At 34.5% G+C, this 26,298-nt stretch overlaps 1 protein-coding gene across 3 annotated transcripts in view; it reads left to right on the top strand.

Annotated features, from left to right (window-relative positions):
• The window catches only part of LOC144443553 (uncharacterized), a 145,198-nt gene that overhangs the window by 52,960 nt on the left and 65,940 nt on the right, over positions 1-26,298 (top strand). The gene's annotated exons all lie outside the window — the stretch shown is intronic.

The following is a 26,298-nucleotide window of genomic DNA, read 5'->3' as shown; positions in this document are numbered from 1 at the left end:
CGTCTGAGGTCGACTTGTGATAAAGTAGACTACTATATAGTTCTGCTATATTTTCACACACTGTCTGTAGACAGGCTAAAGTTTGCTGCTTTGTCTTGCATATATTTTTGTTTACTTTGATATTTATTTAAGATCATAACCTGATTATTAAAGTTGTTAATATTTTCTGTGTATTAAGGTTTTGATGTTGTCAATGATATAGGCACAAAATTTCGGTTTTTAAATGAATGAATAAGTAGTTAAATTTTGTGATTGTAATCTGACATCCATTGTACAAAGATATAGAATTGTCGGATTTCAGTGTGGTGACCCGTGTGTGCTATTGCCTTCAATGTATGATAATGTTAATAGTAGCTAGCACTACCACCATTAAATGTTACATTCCCATGCCCCTTAAAATAACCATACTGGAGCAATATGCTGTTCAGAATTTCAGTCACAAAATTAACATCATAATAACTCTCATTAGTAGATATCAGGGTATTTTATGGTTCCCACGAACTAACTGTCAAACCTTCCCCCCAAAATAGACAAGTGCACCCTCAGAAGCATGTGCACACAATACGCATTCCCACGAGAGTGCTAAATAACCAGGCATATATGTATATCTGTATGATGTAGTTTCACTTTCTCAGCATAAAGACACCCAGCAACAATTTCCTGAGAGTACCCACATTATTATTTGCAAACTAACCATCCTATTCTTTCAACACATGCCACAAGACAAAAGAACTTCTCAAATGTCATTGTACTTAGCGCTGTTTGACAAAAATATAATGGTTGATATGTATTTTCCTCAATGATGCGTAGAGTGATTATTGAGACTGTTGTTCTTATAAGATAACAAACAGATAATATTAAAGTGGCCATATGGATGAGGTTTTTGGTATTCAATATTGATTTTTAATGTTAATAGAAAACAGTTTTATCATGGCTTCTTATGTGAAAATCAATGTGAAACAACATTGACTATTAAAGTCTTGTGTTTGTAACTCAATACATTGCAAAAAAAGCTAAAGAATGTGTAAAAAAAAGTTTATTATTGTATGTACATGCAGTAACAAACATTTTACATAGTCATTTATTAATCTTTTGTAATTTTTTTTTTGAGTTACAAACAAGGTCTTGGCATGTGCTATTTCAGAATGATTTGTCAAGTTGGAAGCCATGATAAAATTGTTTAATAAATAAAAAATCCAAAATAAATACCGAATCCTCATCCATATGGTCACTTTACTAAAAATAATAGTTAGGTTTACATGTATTTATGACCCTCATGGCATGTCGGTTAAAGGGCCAGAGACTGTAACTTTACAGTTTCTGGACTATGGAGCTGTTAATTCTGTTTTATACTGAAATGTGCTTAATCTTATCGTAACTTCTTAAATATGATGAATCATAAGAGTTAAAATGGAAAAGTTCACATTGGAATTTTTGATGTAAAAAATGACAAAATTACATATTTTTTAGGATACCAAAAAAAATTGAAATTTGAAAGAATGACATATAGATTTCCAAGCATCTATGTGCATATGAACTACCTCTATTATCATACTATCATGCTGTGTTGACACCGATTTCATTCTAAATAAATTTTAGTGTTTTGTTTTATTTACCATATTTTGTCCATTGACTTGAGTTGAATGGGACCTTATACAGATTGTACCATTTTAAGGTAGATTGCCCCCCAGGACGAATTTCACTGAAAATCAAATTTCTCAAAATCTTTCAAAAGTTTGCCATGTGGAAGCTAGCTTCTGGTCCTTTTGAAATAATAAAAGAAATTTGTAGTTTCACCATCTTGTTTTCAAGTAAATAAACAATCTTTTATTTATATGTAGAGATAACACAGTATTCGGTGGCCATATTGGATTCTATATATAATTTTTAACATTTTGACCTCTGTTTCAATAATTTGTATGGTGACCCCTAATTTTTTTTCCTTGATTTTCACTGAGAATGGGCTGGCATTTTCTTGAACAAATTATCAGCAAAAAGTTTGAACAGTTTATTTCTAAGGAGCATTTCACATCAACAAAACACATTACCATAAGTATAGCATGTAGCAAACACAGGAGCTGTTCTGCAGATACCCAAATATGAGCATTGACTGTTTTTGACTGGACATTTTTTTGTCAAAATTCTTAGCTACAAGGTTAAAAGACACAACTATATAAATGATAGCTATGAATGACCCTGCTCATATAGCATCATCATAATATAGATGACATGACAACAATATAGAGTCATCATATCGAGTTATTATTAAAAGTTATTAATTCTAGTCATTATGTTAAAAGCTTACTACAGTTCACAAATTATTTTCCCCTCTGAACTATCGCTTGAGTTATGTTTTTAATCAGTTTCAATTAAATTGTTATAGTGCAGGAAGTGCAATTCATCACAAAGCAATAGAACAGTGGTATACAGAGAAAAGTGCGAGAATTAACAAAGGTATAAAAAAAAACGGTTACCCCATTCTATACATTGAGTTTGATCAGCTGACCTATAGTAACTGAAACATATGACATTGGACTCTTTGCTAAAAATGTCATACATCCATCATTTACATTGATTACAGGTGACAATTAAAGTCAAGCCTCAGAAGGATAAAAGGCATTAAATTTTTACCAGAAAAAAAACCCAGATAATGTGAAAATGTCTGAAAATGTTGGTAAATCATTTATTAAAAGCCAAATTTTTCTCTAGTTCACAAAACAAAGGTGATTTGTTATGATTCCAAGCTAATAAAGATACAATTTTTTTTTACTAAAAACATCCTTTTTCCATATTGATTTGTACCAGAGAAATGTTGATATTGTGAATATGTCTTAAAATGTTGGCAAAGTCATTTAAATTGTGGATACTGACTTGAAATGTTCAAATACAGATGCTACAATAGATGAATGGAACTGGAATGTGACGTTTGAGATTTTGGTGTTGTTGTTTTTTTTGTCTTGGTTGATGTATTTATAAGTATAAACCATGAAAATGAAAGAATCCAGGTTTATTATCCACTGGTAAAAGGGGGCACAAGCTGAGTTTGTATGTATTTAGGTGTAGTCTTTGCTGCAAGTCACTCGCAGTATTGTACTTACTGAAGCATACTTAACCATCACTCACTATTGACTGAACTCAGGTATTGAGATGTAACTCATAAACGATTCAATGACATAATTTATCATATGTATAAAAAATATTGAGGACTCCCTACTATGCAATCGAATGTTCTAACGAAACAAGAAGACAATTGTAATGTTATTTTCACTTTCGTAAAAAAGAAAGCTTACAAACTCAACTTGTGTTAAAAGTAGGTTTTGTGTCATTGCTGTGGTAAATGTATAAAGGCAAGCAGACTGTCGAATGCATTTCAAATGCAAACAGAAATAACCTTGCCCCAACAAAAAAGTCCTTTTTGTTATCATCTTTAATCACAGGTGTTTGTTGTGACTGTAGTTAGCATTAAAAAGAAAATAGGAGAGACCTTTACCTTACTTTGGGATTCTTTCAAAGAGATGACACTCAGTCTTCAGAGTGTTTTGTTGATAATTTTTACTTGTAAGTACATGTGGTGTCATGCCCAAACTGAGTATGAAGAAGAAAATATCAAAGATCGTTGCCCCAACTATGATTCTCTTTGTTCACATAACAGAAGACAGTGTACCTTTGGTAGTGTCGTGTTGATAGTTTTCACTCTTTTAAAGTAGCGTTGTAAAGCCTTACAGCATTGAAAAGAAAATATAAAAATCGTCGCCCCACCTATCGTTCCTTTTGTTGATATTTATAACAGATTCCACCATACCTTTGATAGCATCTTGTTAGAACTTTTACTCAAAGTAGTGTCAGGTGACTCATGCCCATACTTAACATTAAACAGAAAATTTCAACAATTCTTTACCCCACCTATGCTTCTTTTTAAAGCGATGACACTATGCCGTTTTTCCTGCGTCGTGTTGATGAGTTTTATTCATAAGTAGTGTCAGGCCCAAACTTAGCGTTAAAAAGAAAATATAAAACAATCTTTACCCCACCTATGATTCTTTTTAAAGAGATGACACTATGCCCTTTTTTCCTGTGTCGTATTGATGAGTTTTACTCATAAGTAGTGTCAGGCCCAAACTTAGCGTTAAAAAGAAAATTTAAAAAAATCTTTACCCCCACTTATGCTTGTTTTTAAAAGATGACATTATGCCTTTTGTAGTGTCTTGGTGATGGATTTTTCTCGAAAGTAGTTTCATGCGCATACTCACCATTAAAAGAAAATCTTTACCCATTGATTATTCTTGTTGTTGACATAACAGATAACAAATGTATATTTATTCTGCGTCTTGGTGATTTTTATTCACAAGTAGTGTCATGACCAACTTTAACTTGCTTGCTTTCAAATGTCATCACATGGTCAAGTTCAAAAGGTTACAAAATACTCTAGTGAGTCTTGATATCAAACAGAGTTCTACTCATCACTCTATGTGCAGTTGTTATCGTTTTCTACGATCTCTCTCTCTCTCGCTCTCTCTCTCTCTCTCTCTCTCTCTCTCTCTCGCTCTTTCTCTCTCTCTCTCGCTCTCTCTCTCTCTATGATATATATCTCTCTACGATATCTCTCTTGCTTGCTCTCTCTCTCTCTCTCTCTCTCGCTCTCTTTATGACAATCTCTCTACGATATCTCTCTCTGATATATCTCTCTACGATATCTCTCTCTCTCTCTTTCTCTCTCTCACCATGTATAGTCAAATGGAAAAAATTTTATACTGGCTAAATCTCCTGCTGGGGAAAGGATGAACAGTGCATGTTAGTAGTAATCCATCACACATTGACAGGTGGTCGTAATTGGTTACTTTGTTCAGTTTACTACAAACTCAACCTCCAGTTTGAAAGTATAAATGTGATGATGTTATCGCATCATCATGTTTATATTAATGCTCCAATAGCATTAAACTAAAACTGTTGGTGGTAAGAACAGAATGCTTTGCTAGAGAAATCCATTTGACTATACGGTGGAGATGATCGTAGCATGTATAGTTACTATACAGTAGAGCGTTTTCCAATTTGTTTACATATTTCACCACTTCTAGCACACCCAGTTAAACTCAGATTTATAAGTAAATAAAATTTAGTATTATAGGAATAGTACATTTTATACACTGACTAAAGTCAAAAAGTGGTTCCTCAGTTACAGATTGTATCCCTTTAATGAAAGATTAATCCTAATTTTCTCAACTTGTAGGTTTTTGTGTACAAACGAATACCCCTAAAGAGGATTAAGTATTGGAAATATTTAAAGGTGCACAAGCTGAATTCATACATATTTGGGTGGAGTTTTTTGCTGCTTATTTAAAAGTCACTCATAGTATTCTATTTACTGAGGCATACTTAACTATCACTTGCAATTGACTGAACTCAAACCTTGTATTTAGATATAACCCATAAACGATCCGATGATGTAATTTATCATACGTATCAAAAATATTACGAAATCTCTACTACTGTTTTAACAATGCCAGAACAATCTTAATGATATAGAATGCATGCTTTGACATAAACAGTATACAAGCATAGTTTAGTCAAGGGTTTAATCAAGTATTTTCACTTGAGTATAAAGTTTATAAAACTCAGCTTGTGCCACTTTGGCACATTTGTCATGTAGTTTTAGTAAAACATTCAATCATACATAGTATTTTGAATAGTTTACAGATAAAAATAGATAAAATAATAAGTCTTTTATTTTCAATCAGTATTTACTACATAAATTGTAATTGATAGATTCAAACAACTGTACAGACAATTTAAGTACATGTCCCAATTTTAATTGATAGATTCAGAATTTTTTAAATTTTTAAAAAAAAATTCTAAATAGTTCATCATATGCTGACAGGATGTTGCCAAATAGAGTAACGATGTCTTTTTGATACCTGTATTACCATCCATCGGATACCAGTAAATCAACAAAACACACGGGACTTCCCTATTTTTTGCCACCACACAAACCATGCTGTACTGGGTAATTCAATATGTGAGTCATTTAGTATTAAACATCTGTAAGGTTTAATTTTGATGGGTAAGCACATGCTAGTAGTTGGATCTACTGGTACAATTCATATGTCAAGCAGTGGGCTGGCTACTGTAACTACTAAAATTAACTCTTGTGTCTTGTTGCTACACATGTCGGAGTTCCATCATACCTTGGCAAAGTTGCTGGTTTCACGTGTCTTGAGGTTAGGTTTTTTCCCCTAGGCCGTGACATTCAGAGTGACACACCATGAGGTTGATCCTATTTTTTTTATCCTGTTTCTCATTACCTGATTGACCCAAATTTTCAGCCCTGACATCAAATTTTTTTTCTGCTCACCTCTAATATTTTGTGTAACCGTGCCCTCTTTGGCAAGAATAAGCAAGTATCTGGACTGTCAATGTCATATACAGTCATGGCGGTGATGCCGACACTTGTTCATGAAGAGAGCATTTCATTCATGACAGAAGTTATTCAAGTAGGGAGGCTGAGAACATGCCAAATGTGTAGAGAAGCTGGGAAAGGGCTTGCTACCAGGAATCCAAATGTGAAGAAGAGGATTTTCTTGTTTTTTACTTTTTATTAAAAATCGACTGACAGACCCATAGTTGCTATGAAAAAGCTATGAGAAACAGAAAAAATGACAGGGTCAGCCTGAGAAAGGTATCCCAGCCAAAGATTCAGTTTTGTAGCAGTTCTTCATCATACGCACAGTACTACATGTAGTGTGCATATCCGAGATCACAAATTTAAAACTTTTGTTATCATTTTCTGTGTGGCTATAGTCTTTATGGAATAATTTCTCTCCTTTTCTCTCTCAGAGTCTTCACATCAAAGCAGTTGCATCAGGAACATATTTTTGAAACTGTTTTGTGAAACTGAGTAATGACTTAGACTCATGATATAGTATTGAATTACCTGTTGGTAAACATATTTGTGTAGCAGTACACATAGTATATGGGGAAATATATCAACTCAAATCAGCACCCAAAAACCCAAAAATCAGCACCCCCCCACTGACAGTGCATCACAATTTCAACTTATACTATACTACTAATAGATAAAATAGACCTCTACTTGGCATGTGCAGTGTCTAATTTTTGGTATTTTAGCAATTTTAGTTGAATATATTGTTGGTTGTCTGGTCAGAAAAATAATATCCTAGCTAATACAGCTAGTGCAGGTTTAAATTTCTGTTTTTGATGACTTACTAGAAGTCAGTTGTTTCAACTTGAGAAAAGTAACAAAAATAAACCAACTAAGAAAGGAAATTTTAAATGTGGCTAGCTTCACCAAAAAACTCCCACTCTGTATGTTTCAAAGAATATTCATCACATCAGCAAATGTAATGTGGAAAGCTGGGGTGTTTAATAACCAGATGTCTGATGTTGTACAAATCAGCATAAAAAATACGATGTTTCTGTGTAGTAAGTTGTAGTTAATCCATCTCTGTATCCCTATGGCACTTTCCTCTAGACATGGCTTTAACCTTGATTACTGGCCTTAGTCAAATAAACGTACATCCAACTACAAGTATTACAAGTGCTCCAAAACTGCATTAATCCCAGTCCATTTCTGAAATTAACGTCACAGAAAAGTGCCTTTTAATATTTTATGTTGCCTCCTTTGTTTAATGCACCTGAACATGACCTTGGCTTTCATAATGTATGTATATGTGTGCCGAAAAATCCCCCTGCAATAAAAAGCCTTGCTAATGTAATATTTATGAGATATTGCACATACAGCGTCCAGTCGTCCCTTCTTTTAAATGCCAATGTACAAGTCTGTAGGGAATCGGTCCACATTACTTTAAAATTGTCACTATCTGTTGGTCATAGACCGATGACTTTTAATGGTCCCCCTGGTGATCTTACAAGTCCAATGTCATTTATGTACATCATTAATGCGTTAATTTCTAGTCATCCTGTAAACTGTTGTCATTGACCCCCACCATGCTATGAATTTTTAACATGTATTAAGACTGAGTAGTGAAGTTATTTCATCTTTTTAGAGGTTTCCCTCCCTTTGTATCCCCCACCCCACCGTGCTATGAATTGTTAAGACCAGTATTGAAGTTACATCCCTCCCTTTGTATCCCCCACCCCACCATGCTATGAATTGTTAAGATCAGTATTGAAGTTACTTCCCTCCCTTTGTATCCCTCACCCTACCATGCTGTGAATTCTTAACATGTTTGGAACAGTATAGCAGTCACTCCATATTGTATGTCTTTCCCCCCCCCTCCTCCCATGTCTCCCCCCCCTCCCATATGATTGTTAACAAGACCAGTATTGAGGTTATTCCATGTTAGATGTCTCCCTCCCCATGCTCCCTCTGTATATGAATTGTTAACATGTTAGGACCAATATAGAAGTCACTTCATGTTTAGATGTCTTCCTCCCCATGTATCAATTCCCCCCTCCTGTATGAATTGTTAAACATATACATGACGAATATTGAAGTTACTTCATGTTAGGTATCTCCATCCTCGTTCCCCCCCCCCCCCCCCCACATTGCAATGTTTACATGTTAAGACTAGTGTTACATATGGGTGGAAATGAAAGTTTATACTTAATGGTGGATGTAGCCACCAAAACCATAACTAGAAACAAAACTTGTGTACCGACCTCAGTGACGTTGATTATATAAGGTGAACTTGGTGTTTTATCTACCTGTGGAATAGTCAATAAGAATGTTGATTTTAATGTAGTGCTTTTTCACTCTGTGCTTCAGGCGCTTTACCCCAGGTATTGACCTATAGTGGCACAATGGCCCTGTGTACTTCCTCAACTCCCTGGGGAATGTACAACCTTTACAGCCTCTATATTAAGCACATCGACATTAAAACTTTCAAAGATAGCTAGAATATCTTTGAGTTTGGGTACAAAGATATAAACAGCTAGGGTTAACACAACAAGGTAAAATCCCTTATCAGATGATATTGTAATTTGCATCACCCCTCCCCCTTGGGTTTTTCCCCCACTTGCATTATTCCCTTCCCTTCCTTGTACCAATCCCCCTTGTAAATCTCCTTGCCCCCTCCCTTGCATTATCACCCTCCCCATGTATTTCCCCCTTGTATTGTGTCCTTCCCTCGCCTTATAATTCCCCCTTATATTTTCTTTCTCTTTGCATTATCACTCTCCCCATGTATTATCACGCCCCCCCCCCCCCCCCCCCCCCCCGTGTATTGTCTCCCATCCCATATTTTCTTCCCTCCTAAGTTTATCTCCCTCCTCATGCAACATCCTTGTATTGTTTTTTCCTCTCCTTGTAATACCCCCCCCCCCCCCCCCCATATCCTTTCTGTAAGGTCAGTAATATTAGACATAATTTCCTTCTTCAAAATTACTAGGAAGGTTTGTGAACGGAACCACATTATTCAGTTTTCTACATTAACTCAGTTTAATCAAGAACAGAACGGGGAAAACAAGATGAATTTCTAAATTACTTGGATTTTTCCTCGAGGCAAAGTGAAATTTCGAGAAATTTATTGCAAACTAATAAACTAGATTTAGAACAAGCAATCTTAACAGAGAGGTGTGGTTTCATGATGACAAAATATTGCTATCAAAAGACTAATCATGGCAATCAAATGTTTATGTTACAAAACGGACAGTTGCATCACCTTTGGTGAGAATGCAAAGTGTCATGTATATGTGACAAATAGAGTCTGTCCGACTGTCTGTCTGTCTGCTCTCTGCATATCATATTAGTTGCCTCACTTCCTTGCTGGAAATTGCACAAATGTAGTCAATAATTGAACAGTTGGCTCATAAAGCAGGACTGGGTTTTATTTTCAGACCGTTCAAATTTCATTGTTCAAGGCTACACAGCAGCTGCAGTAATGGTATTGGGTACCTTGTTTCATTGTGTCCGTGGTGCCAACTATTGTCTCACGTATTTTAGGTCAGAAGTAGAGGAAATCTCAACTGAAAACAGAATCAAAAGAAAAGTTGATTATTTTTTATCACCAGGAAACCTTTGAAATGAGAAAAAACATGACATTGTCTTTATGTCTCCAACCAAATGCAAAAGAGGGGAAAAAAATTGGTCTAAATATTCAGCTGACGGAAAGTCAATATTATCCAGTGGTTTTGTACAATGGAAAAGTTACAAGTGTTTCTTTTTAGCCAGGTCTACCTGCATACGATCAGTGTTTTAATTCAGGCTATATTTTTAACCTGTTTCCTGAACAGATGCTATTGTATTGGTCTTATACGTGTCATTTTATTTAGACATGTATCATGCATGCCAGCATTTTTATCATAAACATTCAAATGATTGCCCTTTTTTTGCTTGTATTGTTCCAACGGAAAGACATTAGCAGGTCTTTTTTTTTCTCTCAAGCCACTATGAATAACAACTTGGCATTTATTCAACATCTGCTTTTAAAAAGTTTCTGTTTTATGAGATGAAATGCTTTGAACTTTTTTTTTTAAAACCTCCAAAGTTGATTGTATTAGAAGATAATTGACAGGTCATAGATGAGTGAATCTTTTTATCTTGTTATTATCATCCGGCAATCTATAGCACAATGTAGAGTGACAGTGTGATCAGAAAGCACCACCAGTTTATCTGGTGACACGGAAGGGCTTTTCATATGGCAGTCCATAGAGGTTGTATGCTTTCATCCACACAACAGTAGCAATTCTCCTCAGAGATTTGATGAATTTTGTGAAATTAAACATGTATTAAGTATGCGTTTGACAGTCCAGCCGAGTCAAAGAGATATTAGCATTCAAAACACTTTCATCGTCTGATTGTCAACGATACAAAGAAATTTTTTTTTTGAGACTTGATTTTTTTTTATTAAGTTAGAAAATACTTCTCAGGATTCTGGATTCAAGTCAAAATTAATTTTCAGATAAAAGTTGTAAATTTAGCAGCCTCTTTGCTACAACTTTTAAAAAAGTTCTGTGAATAGTACTACTGTTTAGTGATGTACATCTGATAAGGTGTTAGTGTTAACCCCCCCCCCCCCCATATTTTAATCATACTTAAATAGTACCATTTTCAATTCATTTCTCAATATTACATGTCATACAGTAGACCCTCACTAAATTGTACCCTGCTAGCTCATGATTGCGAATTCAATTTTAATACTAAGATGTCTTTTATTAGTTTGATATTGTGCAAATATTGTTTCCAGATCATAGCTAACTCACCATTTGGTCGATGAAAAAAACGTAATACAGCATTGTATGCATGTTCATTCATGTTTAACTCTTTAGATATTAATGAAGTTAAAAGGGCATGGACATTTTGGACCAGATGTCAACATTGAAACGTTGGTACAGGGATGTGTAGATGATGTTATGAACTTATCTATAAATCTATATCTATATACATGTAAATCTATATCTAGAAGGATGGGGTGATCGCTTAAAATCTTTTGAAAAGTAAAAAAAAAAGTTTGGTGTATGTGTAAGTGTGTATGATATTTTCAGTTCATACTAATTTTTATTCTGTTGACAGTTTGGATAGCGTAGAAACTGCAGGAAACAGAAGGAAACTGCAAACTATTTGTTTTATGAAAGTTCCCAAGTTTCAGCAACGAACAATATTTTTTGCCCAGATATATACTTTTGGGGGTCACCCATCTTACAATCAGTGATGTTGTGAATTTTTTCTCATCCTGCCATAGAGGGCATCATTTTTTTTCAAATTATTTTGTTGACTTGATGAAATATAGGGTCGGTTAAATAGGTCATGAGAAATCTGATGTTCATTTTATTGATAATTAGATCATGTTAGATATTGGCAAGTAGAAATGAGTCGAGTGTTAGGAAAGTTTCAAATTTTCCCTTTGGGAACTCTGTCTGTAATAACATGCTTTTTGTTTAGCTTCATGTTTTGCAAGATTTGTTTGGAAATATTCCTAACTTTCTATAATATTATTAGAACAAGTTGAGTACACTTTATTTAATTTCATTTTTTTGGGCAAAAACTATTTTGCAACATCTGTAGTTTTCATTGTGATAACATTGCTCCTAACATACTGTATATTAATTTCATGGTTCGTAAAATTTGTTTGAAAACATTCCTCACGTAATATTTGTAAGAATACTGTTCATAACTTATTTTCTGTTTGATTTCATGTGGTGAAATTTATCAAGAAATACTCATCTTTTTGTTATATTTGCTCGGATACTGTTGAAAAGATTACATGAACCAAATCTACCTGTAAGTTGTTCACATCAAAATTTTAATATTTTAAATATATTAAACAGGCAAAGACCAAACGTGAATTTTATGTTTAGATTTGTGACTGTAGTGAACTCTAACATACGATATGTCTTTGTTTTGAACTACAGACGTGACAAATATACACTCTACGTTAATGTTCTTTGTGTGGTAACAAAAGTTACTTGTCAATGCAGTGAGTTCATCTTATTGTTTGATTGCCGCAGTTTGATTTATCTAATTTTTTTTTTATAAGAACTGCACTAAAACATGAAGTATCAAGTATCACTACATAGCGTATATATATAATAACAAAATTGTTCCATCCATAATTATTTAATAGTTTCAGGTTTGGTCTTTTGTATTCACTTTATTTCATACAGAGTAAATAGTCCTAGAGGGGATTTTTCTATGTTTGTAGTTTGACTCGTTACCGCAGCAAAAGTACCATCTGTAGTGGTATTGCGGCGTTCTCTCGTTGATGTACTCTCTGTATTCATTCTGTAAAACCACAACTTGTGGCCATTGTACTGTATGGATATTAATAATCCATTGCACAAACCACAGCCAGAATGCCGTTTGCAAGTTTTCACTTCACAGCCATTTCACTAAGTTTGCACACAAAAGAGGCAAACATTTACCAATTGGAGTCAATTCCGGGAGGCTTACCACTACACAAGCTTAAAGCCCTGAAGTGGTGCCATTAAAAGTCCAATAGGAGTGCTCATCGGTATTGATATTGATATCGGATAGGTGTCTGGCCTTTACTCAGCTTCTCTCACCCAAGTTACATGTTGCTTTGTATTATGAATGCATGGATCAAATGTCATTTATTACTTCCATACTGGTTTTCAGCTGCACCAGTCTCTAGTTTCATGGATGTCGTGATCAAGGGGGAAAAAATTACAAATCAGGTATTTAGCTGTGCGTGATTGATGAAGTCTAATAAATGGAGACCGAATCCACAGAAGGAAAGAACAACAGAAAATTTCAATACAAAGAGTTGAGATTTGAAATTTTTTACGTTAGTTCAGTCAATCTTTGCTTTGTCAATATTTTTCCAGACTGAATTTTAGGTCAAGAGTTTTGTTTTCATTTGTGGTTTGTGAATATGTAGTAGCTTTAATTAGTCTAACCTTTTCATTGTAAATCAAGTTATTCAAAGTTGAGGTTAACCACTCCAAAGATTTGTGTACTTCCACTTACATGAAGATGTAGATTTGCTGTCAAATCCCTTTTCTACTAAAACATCAAACAAATGCCCTTTTTTTACTTGTTTTGTTCCAACGGAAAGACATGTACACCTTACATAAATATTAAGTGAAAATTATAATAATAGTTTGGGTTTTTTTGTAAATTTTTTCAACAACGAACTCTTGACATTAGTTCATATGGTCACAACCTCAGATGTTGTGAAAATTACTAACCAAAAAACCCCAAATTTTATTAAATAATATTTGGTTGGATAATGTAGGTATTGAAAGCATTTATTGGACGTGTTATGCAGTTGGAACTTACTAAAAACCTGGCATATATTAAATGCAAGTAAATTTTAATAATAAGGTGCTTTTTAGCTGTGGAAATGACAAAAATTGTGAAATTGTGGAAGGCAAACTGAAGTATCAGTGTACATATCAGTTTCATGCATTTTGAGAGGGTTTTTTTTACTGTGAAGTAGGTTGTAATCTACACAAGTTTCCCTGGCTATTTTACCGAGGGTGCCCCTCTAAAAATTATGGTATATAAAGGTATGGCAATTTACAAGATTCCCCCTCCCCTCTCCCCTCTAGGATTTTAATTTAACATGAGTACGCATTGCATCATAAACCTAGATAGACATAGACAAAGAAAAATCTACTGTTGTTGCTTCACTCATGAAAGTATGACCATGAAGAATATAGCAAGCACTTGTTCAAATACCTTGAGTACACAACTCTCACACTCACGTTTTAAGGGGTTCTGTTACGTTTCATGTTATGGAGTGGGAGAAGACGAGAAGATGGGAACAAAATCTTCACTTTTTAAAACTGTAAATACCTAATTCTAGAAATATCTGTAAATGTAGGAAGGTTCAACCAACAAAATGTTGATGTTTGACTCCAGTCAGGTTCACCAAAAGTTTGATGCGATGTCTTATTACGGCTTGCCATCACTGAGTAGAGTGTGTAAATAATTGGACCCAGTAATGTTGACTCGTCCTCGTTGGTATATCTGTTGGGAATGTTGCAAGCCAAGTAGCAGTAGACACGACTCTTTCATTTCCACCATAATAAAGGCACTGCAAACGGTATCATACATATTTGATGACTGCTGTATGGCTCCATGGAAATGATGGGATTCCCACGATGCATCTCTCCGTATCCCAGTCTCCTTCCAAACTCCAAGTTTAAAAGTTTAATTCTTACTCCAACAGCTTTCCAATTAATTTTCCATTATAGTAGGGGTAATCATAGCATTTCATTTTTTCTCCGACTGCACTGTCCCTTCCCACCAGGATCCAGAACTGATATATTTGCCATGTTAATAGCTTTGGCTTTCAAAGAGTGTGTTTACTTTTGCAATTAATTTTTACATTATTGGCTGGTAGTGCTCTGTGTAATTTCTACAACGCAGGAAGTTGCTTCCCGAAGGAGATTTGTCTTCCTTCTAGCCCCAGGCAATGTCAAAACCTGCTGTGCTCTTCCGTGATAAATTAATTTCTGAGCATGTCACATAGTAATGGTCTGGTCATATATGACACGAAAAGTAGAATGAGGCGAATTAACTTTCTTTCATCTGTTCACTTTTGATTTTTTGAAGTTGATCTCACCGCTGAAATGAAATAGATACAAACACCTCAAAGTCAATACCAGTTTTATACTTTTCACGTTCTTCTCAGTTCAGATTTTGACTTCTAAGCAATCCTTTTTTCCTGAAAATCAACATAAACATGGTATACTTAGGACGTAACCATAATAACAGATCGGTAAAACTTGAAATAAATCAGTGTCATATACATTTAATCTATATTGCCTGGCTGGTAGCAAAATAGCCCAACTACTTCTATCCAATACTGCACACCCAACTAACCACGTCAACCACAAAATTACATTTTTTGTGAAAGTTTTTTTTGACTAAAATTGCAGAATAAATATTTGTTTTTGTCTGTGACTTTTCAATCAACGACACAAGAGAATTTCTTGTCAATTGTTTGTATTTAAGATTTGATTGTATTAATTCTGTTCTAGTTTTTTGCAATTTTTAGTAAATTACAGATGTTTTGATATATATGGGGACAGAAATGGATTTTCTTTAGTATCAGAAAACAAAAGCCGGTTGGAATTTAAAGCAAAGAGGATTCTAAGTTTGCAGCAAATAGGGACTTATCTTTAGGTGCAAAAAAAAAAAATCAAAATCCGAGAGTTGATCGAAATTATGATAGATAATTTGAAATGGTTTGAAAATTTAGGGACACAAATTATTCTTACTTTTCCATCAGAAATATAAAAAAATAGGTTTTAATTTGAAGCAAAAATGGATTTATTTATTGAGAAAAAAACCCGAGTTGGTTGAGATTATGAAAATTTAGGGACACAAATTATTGGGTATGAAAGAGAGCAAGCTCCAGTTTCCGAAAAAAAAATTGTTTAATTAAAATTACTCCGATGATTTGGTCTCACACCTTCTTCGGGGATCTAAAAATTAAAAAATACAATGGAACAATGATTAGAAATATTGAAAACTACAACTCGAATGTATAACTAAGAAAAGGTAAGCAAAAAAATGGATGAAAGCACAAAGTAAAAAAATGGAAGTAACAACTGAACAACTGTAAAACACAAATTATCCTTACTTTACCAACAGAAATAAAAAAAAAGTAGAAAAAAACCCAGAGTTCATTGAAATTATGAAAAGGGACTCAAATTATCCTTACTTTACCATCAAAAATAAAAAGTAGATTAAAAATTGAAATAATGAGAGGTATTTTTAGTGAAAAAACCCTGAGTTAGTTGAAATTACGATGGATAGTAATTTGAGGGCTTATAATGACTGGGTTGATGTGAGTGTTTCCCTACTGTTTGACAGAGAACTGATTGTGACATAGCCTTCTTAACCTTTCCACTCACCAAGTATCGCACAATGTGGGAAAGTTGAAGAGCCAAATCATTTCCTCTGAAATGAAAATGTTGAAGTCAGCACACAGGTTAACAGAAGAGTTCTTGCCAAATCAACACAATTGATAACTGCTTCAAGCAGACACACAGTCTGGATACGAAAACAGAAGAGAATTTCAGGCTCCATGAAAAGCCGCCAAATTCTGGAAAAAAAATAATTGAGATGGCACTCCCTGAGATGGGAAGGTAATTTTGACATGCAAGATATACTCTAGGGAAAGAGCTGTGGAGCTGGAATGATTGATCAAAAGAGTAACCACATGACTGTCATCATCTGGAAACTGAAGCAAGATAGAATTATTACATTTAGAATAATTGACAAAACTTTCAGAAAAGGAGTCCCAAGACAGGTTCCTGAGGTTCCAAGAAAGTTGTCAAATTATGAGAAACTAAATCAGTGTTTATAGTTCGTTGATTAAAAATAATTAGTTTGTGTGCATGGTGTTTAGAAATTCCCATTATACTGGAAAACAAAAATAGTGACACCTCAGATCAAAACAAACCATAAATTAATTGATTATGTATTTTCACAATATTCTTGTAGATTCAAACTAAGACAGATTGTGTTCCCCTTGTTAAAAAAAAAAGGAAGAAGGAAAAAGTAAAAACGGACTTGGCTAGGTATCTAAGGGTAAGATTCCCGGACGATTTGCATAGACATGGTTGGTTCCAGTTTTAAATGATTATTTTGTTGGCGATTCATGAATATTTTAGCAGAGAAAGAAGAGGAAATGTAATTTGCTGTTTGGCATAAAAGATGGCTTCCACGCTGTGGATTTGCAGTGCCCAGGGGATGACTGTTACAAACCCCATCATTAGAGGTGTGTATAGCTAGTGATAAACTATAAGTCAGTCAATATTATCACAGGGAGGACATCATCGTCAGGGCTGTCCTCTCTTCACAACTCCATTCTGTGCAGAGCAAAGCATGAATGGCAGAGAATAAAAGAGGCAATTTTTGGAATAGGTAGGAATTGATTGGTACTGTGTTTGTACGGGAAACCACAAAATAGTTGATTTGATTTGGTTGCTAAATACCCTAGGGTGATCAATGTGTGTATTGACATAAGCAGAGTCATTGCTTTGTGTTAGATGAACGTTTGCAGTATGTCTCTTTCTATTCTGTCTCACTATAGTACCCTGTCTAATGAGTGATCCACTCGTTCCCCCAAATCATTTCAAATAAAAATAAAAAAATAAAAAAATTTAGAAAAGAAGACCTTTGAAATCATCAACAGTTCACAAAATTAATTGACCCTGTAAATAAAAAAATGCGAGGCAAAATATTTGATGAAAACATGCTGTGGGTATTTCAGTACTTTTATTGGTGTTCTACAGAAACTAAGATTGGAAAATAAATAAATAATTGAATCACATTAATCAAAATTTTGAGAAAGAAATTAAAGAAATACTTCCTCTCATGTGAGCGAGGAGATAATTACGATATTTTATATTGTTCAAAACCCATATTACATTTAGAGTGGTATTTCAAAAAGGAGAAAATTGCTTCTTGCTGAGATATTTGTGAGAAAGGTATTCCTGTGAGTCACCTTATACCATGTTATAGGGGATAGGGGTTGTTGACGCAGCTCTGATATTGTGAGTAGGCGGGTCAGTAGTGGGGCATTCTGTCTTTATAGAGGGCATACTCTACACTACATTTAGATGATTCCAAGTTCAGAGAAAAAACATTTTTAGTTACTAAACTTTTTCTCGTTATTTGTGATATCTGAGGATTAGTACTAGTAGCATGTGTTGATAGTTTATGAAGTTAATGATTCCGTTTAGTTCAGAGAAAGCAATTTTAGGTGCTAAACTTTTCTCATAATTTTGAAGTTCTTATTTATGATATCTGACGAGTACTAGTATGTATTGATTAAAGTTAATGATTCTGTTTAGTTCAGAGAGAACAATTTTAGGTGCTAAACTTTTCTAGTGAACTTGATAGTTTGAAGTTCATATTTGTGATATCTGAGGAATAGTAGTATGTATTGATTAAAGTTAATGATTCCGTTTAGTTCAGAGAAGCCAATTTTATGTTCTAAGCTTTTCTTGCAAACTTGATAGACTAAAAGTTATCATTTGTGATATCTGAGGAGTACTAGCATGTATTGATAACCGTTGAGTTAATGATTTCATTAAGTCAGAGAAAACAATTTTAGGTGCTAAACTTTTTTAGTGAACTTGATAGACTAAAAAAGTGTCATCTGTGTTATCTGAGAAGTAGTAGTATTTATATGATAATTATGGAATTAGTGAAGTTGTCTGTTAGTAGCGGTAATCAAAAGTACAAGTATAGTCATCCTCAGGAGTAAAGTGTCTGATGACAAGGGTCTAATTCATAAACTACTTGTGTATCTATCCACGGTTATCATTTCATTCATGAAATAGCATATAGTAAAATAGTTGCATGGGTTCCATAATTCCCGCTGTTTGCGGTATGCCTACAGCGATATCAAATTCATCTCTGTCCCAGTAAATAAGTCAGTTGTAGGCAGATTGCCAGGATTCTGTTCATGTGTTTACGTTCAAAAATGACTAATCATGTGATGAAGGGATGATAAAATTATGATAGTAAAGTGTGGAAAAAACCCAGCCTGTCAATCAAGACAGACCTAAATGAAACCCGATCCCTCAATGTAACATTCCTGCAATGGAAACCAGAAAATTATCAAAATCTAGGAAAGTTTTCAACATCTTATGCAGGAATGTAGATAGTTGCTATCAGGTGTGAACGATTTCATCTTCACTTCGTTTGTGATTTTTTTATCTGTTTCGTAAACTGCCACGACCGAACGAGAAGTTAAACAAATAAACAGCGATATGTCAACACTTTGTAACATCTGTCACTGACTTAGTGTGCTTGCGTTTCCCACCATAGAAAGTTTTACAACTTGTACTAAAAATCACTATAAAGACGACACAAGAATTCTCATATTTGAAAAAAAAAATGCAGGAAAACTTTCTCATCCCAGATATCCATCAGGTTTTTCCAGAATCATGAGCATTTATCCCGGCAATGTAGTATGCCACATACTTTCATCACATCAGTAGAATAACTTCACGTTTGAGATAAAGGCATATTTTTCCAACCATCTCTCGTGAAATGCAGGTTGAATAAATTAAGATGAAAGTCAGCGTGTTTACGCTATCTGTCAGTTGTAGTATAAGCTTATGTGTGCAGTCAGATCTTATTACCACTATTATAAAAGCTGGGCATATAACCATGTGCACTTTACCCACCAACAACTGAGCAAGTGTTCAAATGTCAAAGCTCAAGCCATAGGTTACACAGCCATGTTTTACTACTACCGGTTTTCACTTTTAATAACTCGGCTAAAAAGTCCAGCAAGTTTGTCCCTGAGAGATGCGTATTGTTCAACTTTTACATCATTTACAGTTTGCATAAATCACAACAACAAAATTGCAAAGAATTCCAAGAATCACATGACAAAAAAAAATTATAATTATAAAATTTCTGATGACAACTTTTCCAGTATTAATTATTCTATAGGAGTGAGTGCATTTGAGAGATCCCAAAAATGTTTATCAAGGAATGTAGGCTGTGGAATAATATACAATCATACATACATACATATATACATACATACATACATATATATATGTATATATATATATATATATATATGTATGTATGTATGTATGTATGTATGTATGTATGTATGTATGTATGTATGTATGTATGTATGTATGTGTATGTGTATGTGTATGTATGTATGTATGTATGTATGTATGTATGTATGTATGGATAGATGGATGTGTGGATGTATGTATGTATATATATATATATATATATATATATATATATACTTGTTGGAACAAAATAACAATTGTGATTTTGTTTAGAGTTGTTTTCCTGTTTAGAGTTGAATATTATGATGGTTTATGGTTACATCTACATCCTGCTGTAAGCTATTGAGAGACTGGCTTTATACAAATCATATAAAATATCACTAAGCCGTAAAATTGTCAAATAAAAATCTATGCATGATTCACGATAATACTCATCCACTGAATTCCAATATCCCTTTAAACATTACAAGCTGACGTTGTAAATATTAAATTGCATCTGTGATTTGTTAGGCTTACCAGCTACTAAAAATCTGTTTTATTTCTATACATTAATTTTATGCCAGACGTTTCATTTTTATCGTCCCATGCACTTACGATTATGATTATGATGTGAAGTGAGATAGGAAATCTCTGACATCCCCCTTGCACTTGTGGTGTTTTTTTTTATAGCTGTTTTAGTGTTCAGGGTTCTATCTGTTCGACTTAACCTTGAATAGTCTCATAATTTGTAGCTGAATCTGCAGGGATTTATAAGTTGTTCAAGGTGAGGATTATATTATTACAGGCTTGGGTTGCATGTTTTTTATACGGTAATTCTACTAATCTCCCCCAACTGATCTAGCTGTTTTTATTGTCCACTCTACAACTTTTAAGTGTGATCCTCCTCCCAGATTTTGTTGTCACGTTAAAAGATTTTGGTAATCGGGATTAAAGTTAAGAGGTGGACAAGTTCATATGAACCAGTGTCTAGATATTCCATTTATGTGATCCAGTTCAACCATCACAGAGTTTCATTGAGTCACTCAGGGAAACATTCCGTAATTGTAAACTAGCTGTCTTAGTGTGAGTATAAAACCAAAACTTTTGATAATACATTCGTTTATATCGTTTATAAAATGCTACTGATTATTTTCATTGTGAAATTATAAAATAACTAAAGCAGTTATTATTTGGTAATTAAAATGTCGACTTGATCTTAAATATTCAACAACTTCCATATAAGTAAAAAATTTCGAACTAAAATTTAAATAAAAAAATTAGCTTTGTAAAAGTGACACTCAGAAACCAATGGAAGAATGTTTGATGTCTGAAGATGTGATGTTAAGTTTTTAAAAAAAACTAGTTTGTAACACATGAAACCAGTGAAAGGATGTTGGAAGATATAGTAGGATTATGAATCATACACAACAGGAGTTTTTTGGATCGGCTTTGCTATTTGTAGTAAGGAGGTTGTTTGTCAAAGGGGTAAAGAATTTGTTTAAAAGAGTACCCCCTATCATTATCAAAAGTTGAGTTTGAGTGGGTACCAGGAATGGATTGGAAACTTGAGATATTTTTTTGTAGTGTACATGGGAAAGTCGAAGAAACATAAAAAAAATAACATGATCACATAGTAGAAGTAAACCAAACAGACAAATGAGTCATAACAAACAGATATTCATTTTGATGTATTTTCCAGTTTATTTTGGTGCGGTGTGTTTGTTTTTTTATTTGTACTTTTGTTTGAAGGAATGCACACCAGTAGTTTCCACCCGTATTCAGTCATACAAGAATGTTGACTCACCATGAAAGAAACTTGAATCTCAGAGGGCCATATCTATCACCAGGTGAACAAACAAAGACATGCCACTAGAAAAAAAAACTTCAAATCGAAATGAGAAATAAAAAGAGCCATTAACAGCCCCAAGTTTAAATTTACAAGTGGTAGTTCACTGATCTGTACCAAGTTCTTAGCAACAAATGGAGTGGGGTCAGATCTGTGATATAGAAAGTCAACATAGTATGACATGTGAAGTCAATGATAACACCGCTCAAGGGTGGCTTCTGCCCCTAGATATGACATGGGTCTTGGTGTACATGTAAGTGGTCACTACAGTACAGACTGCTGGTGAGCTAATATTGGGCTTGCAATAAATCTGTCTCTCCCTGGGTAACCAAGTAGACATTGCTTACACATTATCTGCTGGCTGATGGCCTTGTTGTGTTGACAGTGACGGTACATACCAATACTCAATGAATACCTCCCCTATTGGTGGCAGTCTAGGCCACAGACAAATAAAACCAGTGTGTACACACCGACTTTATTGACAACTTTTCTGTTTATTCACTCAAACACTGACAGAACTTTAACCTTCCTTAAGTTGATTGGTCATACAGGTGCCACCTCTATAAAGCTATTCTCGGTTAATTGCATAATAAAGTTCAGATAAGGTCACAGGATGTTGCTATGTGGTCATCTAAGGACAAACTGAAATGGGTGTGTTGAGAAACTTCCTTACATAATAATAAAAGAAAACAGGGTCCAAGGCAATTACGATTTGAATGAGGTTTTATTTGCCCTTTGGCAAAAACTTTAGATCTTTTATACCAGGCCCAATCTGACAATTTTATTGAGGGTTAAATCAATCGTTTGTTTGTGTTCTGCTCTTTTTTCCCTCCCCTTTTTCCATCCAGCTGTGCTATGTTGTTGAATCACAAACATCCAGTAATAAGCATATCACAAACCACTGGCAATGTGCCAATGTGAAAGACAGAAGTTGGCAACAACAAGCACAAAGTCTGGAGATTCACTTAACTTTTGTCATCGTTTGTCTTGTGATGATTTCAATGGCATTTGAATAAGACAGGGTAACGTGTGAAGATTTCAAGTGTCCATAAACAGCATGGACATAGACTCTTGACTTTGTCGGGTACTACTAGTCAGCACTTGGCTTGGACAGTAAATAACTTTGCAGTTGACAGAGTGTGACTTACAACTTCCTTTATTACCAAAATCAAGATTTATTGAACAGTCTAGCGTCGTTTAAAGTATTGACATTACAAATGCAATTTTTTTGTCACATGTTTTTTCACCCACTTGTGTTCCTGGTTTCATTTGCGTCACTGTTTTCACTGCACTATACATGATAAATGAGACAATTTGAGGCAATGAGGCGTACAAATGTGCACACATTGATAATTCTGATGGCCTGTGAGCTCAAGACCTGGCCTGTCAACACCTTGAGTCACAGGTCCTGCCACAGCTTTTGCCAAATCCCAAAAGCTGTGTTTGCCTTTCCACTTGACATTTGACCTGACTTGGTCAGTGATACGGGTAATTGATGACCCCTCCTGTAACCACAAAGACATGTTTATGTTTAGAGGTGTTATGGGGCACTTGGTCTTTTGTATCCTGCTGCCCTCTGAGGTCAGGGGACTATTTTCCTTGTGATTCCCCAAAGCACTGGCAACAGCAGGAGAACATGTGCTGTAAATTCCTTGTACTCATGCACTTTGGTAAAAACATCACTCTTGTCAACTTGTGAAATGTGAATTGTAAACGTGAAAGGTTTTATTCCGATGCTGTTTTGTCATCAATCAAGTAAGAACGGGGCTGTAAAACAGACCATAGTAGGAACTCTGAACTGCAGAGTACCACATCTGTTGATGTGAATCTGTCAACCGTCATGTGGTAAAACGTTTTAAGAGTTCACTAGATAGATTACACTCAGACATATCCACAAAGAAGCTATATATACAGCTTTTTGTGGTAGCAATACACAACTGTCACACACTCCTTGTGTGAGGGCGTACCTTCAACCCAGCCATTCGCTGTCTCAACTTCACATTTTGACTCACTGAATTCTCACCCCAAAAAAACTCATTTGTAGGGTTGAAGCTTGTAAAAATTAATAAAAATTTAATACAAGATTCTTTTCATATTTTCAAAAATACTTCCATTGTGAGGTATTGACTTAAATCGATATATGATATCAGTTTTGTTTTTCTCCAATCCTTCTCTGTTCTTCTTTGCCTGTATCATGTTTCTTATTAATATATAGTTTCATGTCCAGAGTGTCTGATCATCAACAGTGTGAAAATAATGAAATCTCCTTGTTTGCCAACCATTGACATTAACAGTGGTATGAGCGTAACCTGTGTGACTATATATGTGATTACTTCTGTCAGGTCTCTCTTAAATAGCTCCAATTATCACATCACCAGACCCCAAACTGTAGTCTCATATCTGTGGTAATTATGTATATCTGTCAGAGGTCACAGCAGTATAGCTGGTCTGTTTTATATATATATATATGTACTTTTTATCAAGATTTTTAATTGGATGGTGAAAAGTGAGTCATAATTGCAATAAAATAACTTAATAAAGTGGAAAGCCATACAATCAACAAATAACCCAGATGCCTTTTCTAGTAAAGTCAAAAGATTAACTCGTTAATCTATGAGAGGTAAGGTGAGGGATTATTTTGACCCGACTGTCTGGGGGTGATGGTGGCCAACCAAGGTATTTAGGAGGTGGCACTGTGAGATAATTCAATCTGATTATGATACCTGGCAATGAGATATGTAGTTTATCGTCATTATTTGCAGGTGCTGGCTTGGCAGCTTTTCAATGGTGTCTTTGTTTGTGCTCATATCATGGTTGTTGGAGAGTTTCTCTTTACTCCTAGTCCTGTATGCTTAACCCTAACCCCAGTGTGTTGTAAATCACCCTGAGTCCTTATCGTCTGGGGCCAATTTGACAAAAACAAGCACTGTTAAACCTAGTCACCTGGTTGCCCAACGTGTGACACTCCGCCTATACATGCCATTGTTCTCAAGTATTTCTGCCACTGATCTTTGCTCCCCGCTACTCTTTAAAGGTTTCTATTTGGTGACACTCAAGTGATTTTGTCTCATTTTTGTTGGATTTATTAGTATGGTTTTTATCGTTTCATTTGCTCATACTTGAGTTGCTGTACTGTGCCTGTTTCTACAAGTATTTTCATTGCTATAGGATGACTCTGTCTTTAATGATGGAACATACAAACACCAGAAACACTGCTGGTATTATGTAGTCTTAATAAGTGGCTGTACTTTCCACCTCAGACAGCCATAATTTTGTCTTTAAAATGTAGTAAAAATTTAAGAGTACTATTTTCCTTTCCATTTATACTCTCACACATGTAGCAATTACTTCTCACCTTACTGTGCTGAAAGTCAAGTAGTTGAGTCAAAGATGAAAATATCATTGTAAGGTACACACAAATTTCAATTTACAGGTAATTTCATCTCTATTTATTTCAAATACTTTCGTAGGAATTTCCTCACAGAGCAAACGTGAAAAACAGCGTTTATGTTATCGCGAATGCAGCAAGCTTATACCTGTGACTCTGTTATTATTGTGTACTCAGTTCTGCAGCACACAGACGTGGCAACTGTCTACATATTTTCCTTATCATTTTTTTTTTCACAGCCAAAAATATGTTCCCGGTGAATGTAATCAAGTAAGGAATTTGTTTTTGTACAAGAGTCATTCGTAGAGATAAGGAACAGAGTTCGTATCAGATCTGACAGGTGAATAGTCTGTCAATTAGTAGTAGGTATTTCAACAATTCCTGGAAAATGCAATGATAGCATATTGCAGCTGCATTTGCCAGATACTATTAGGTATAAAAATAAAAATGTGCAAAATAAAAATTTGATCAAAATACTAAGGTGTCTAATCAAAATACTAAGGTGTCTAAAATGGCTAAATACAGTAACTGTATATCAAGTCGAATTACAAAATAAAACTTTGATCAAAATACAAAATATTGAGGTGTCTAAAATGGCTGAATAAAATAATTGTATGCCAAGTCAAATTAAAAAATAAAACTTAAATTATCAAAATATTGAGTCGTTTGAAATGGCTGAATACAATAATTGTACACCATACAAAATATAACTTGATCAAAATATTGAATTGTTTGAATACAATAACTGTATGCCAAGTCAAATTACAAAATAAAACTTAAATTATGAAAATATTGAGATGTCTAAAATGGCTGAAAACAATAATTGTACATCAAGTGAAGTTAGTACAACATTATCAAAATACTGAGTTGTCTTAAATGGCTGAATACCATAGTTGTACGCCAAGTCAAGTTACAAAACAAAACTTATCAAAAGTCTACAATGGCTGAATGTAATAATTGTACGCTAAGTCAGGTTACAAAATAAAATGTTATCAATAGACTGAGTTGTCTAAAAATGGCCAAACACAGCGATAACACAAGTCAAGTGATTTTCTGTCTCTCACAGTAGAAATATTACTTTTGAGTTTTTGGCTTCCTTTACAAATTGCTAGATTAAATATTGACATTCAAGTATGTCTAT

Source organism: Glandiceps talaboti, chromosome 12 (assembly GCF_964340395.1).
Source record: "Glandiceps talaboti chromosome 12, keGlaTala1.1, whole genome shotgun sequence".
Classification (NCBI taxonomy): Eukaryota; Metazoa; Hemichordata; class Enteropneusta; family Spengelidae; genus Glandiceps; species Glandiceps talaboti.
This window is presented reverse-complemented; position numbering and strand designations above follow the sequence as displayed.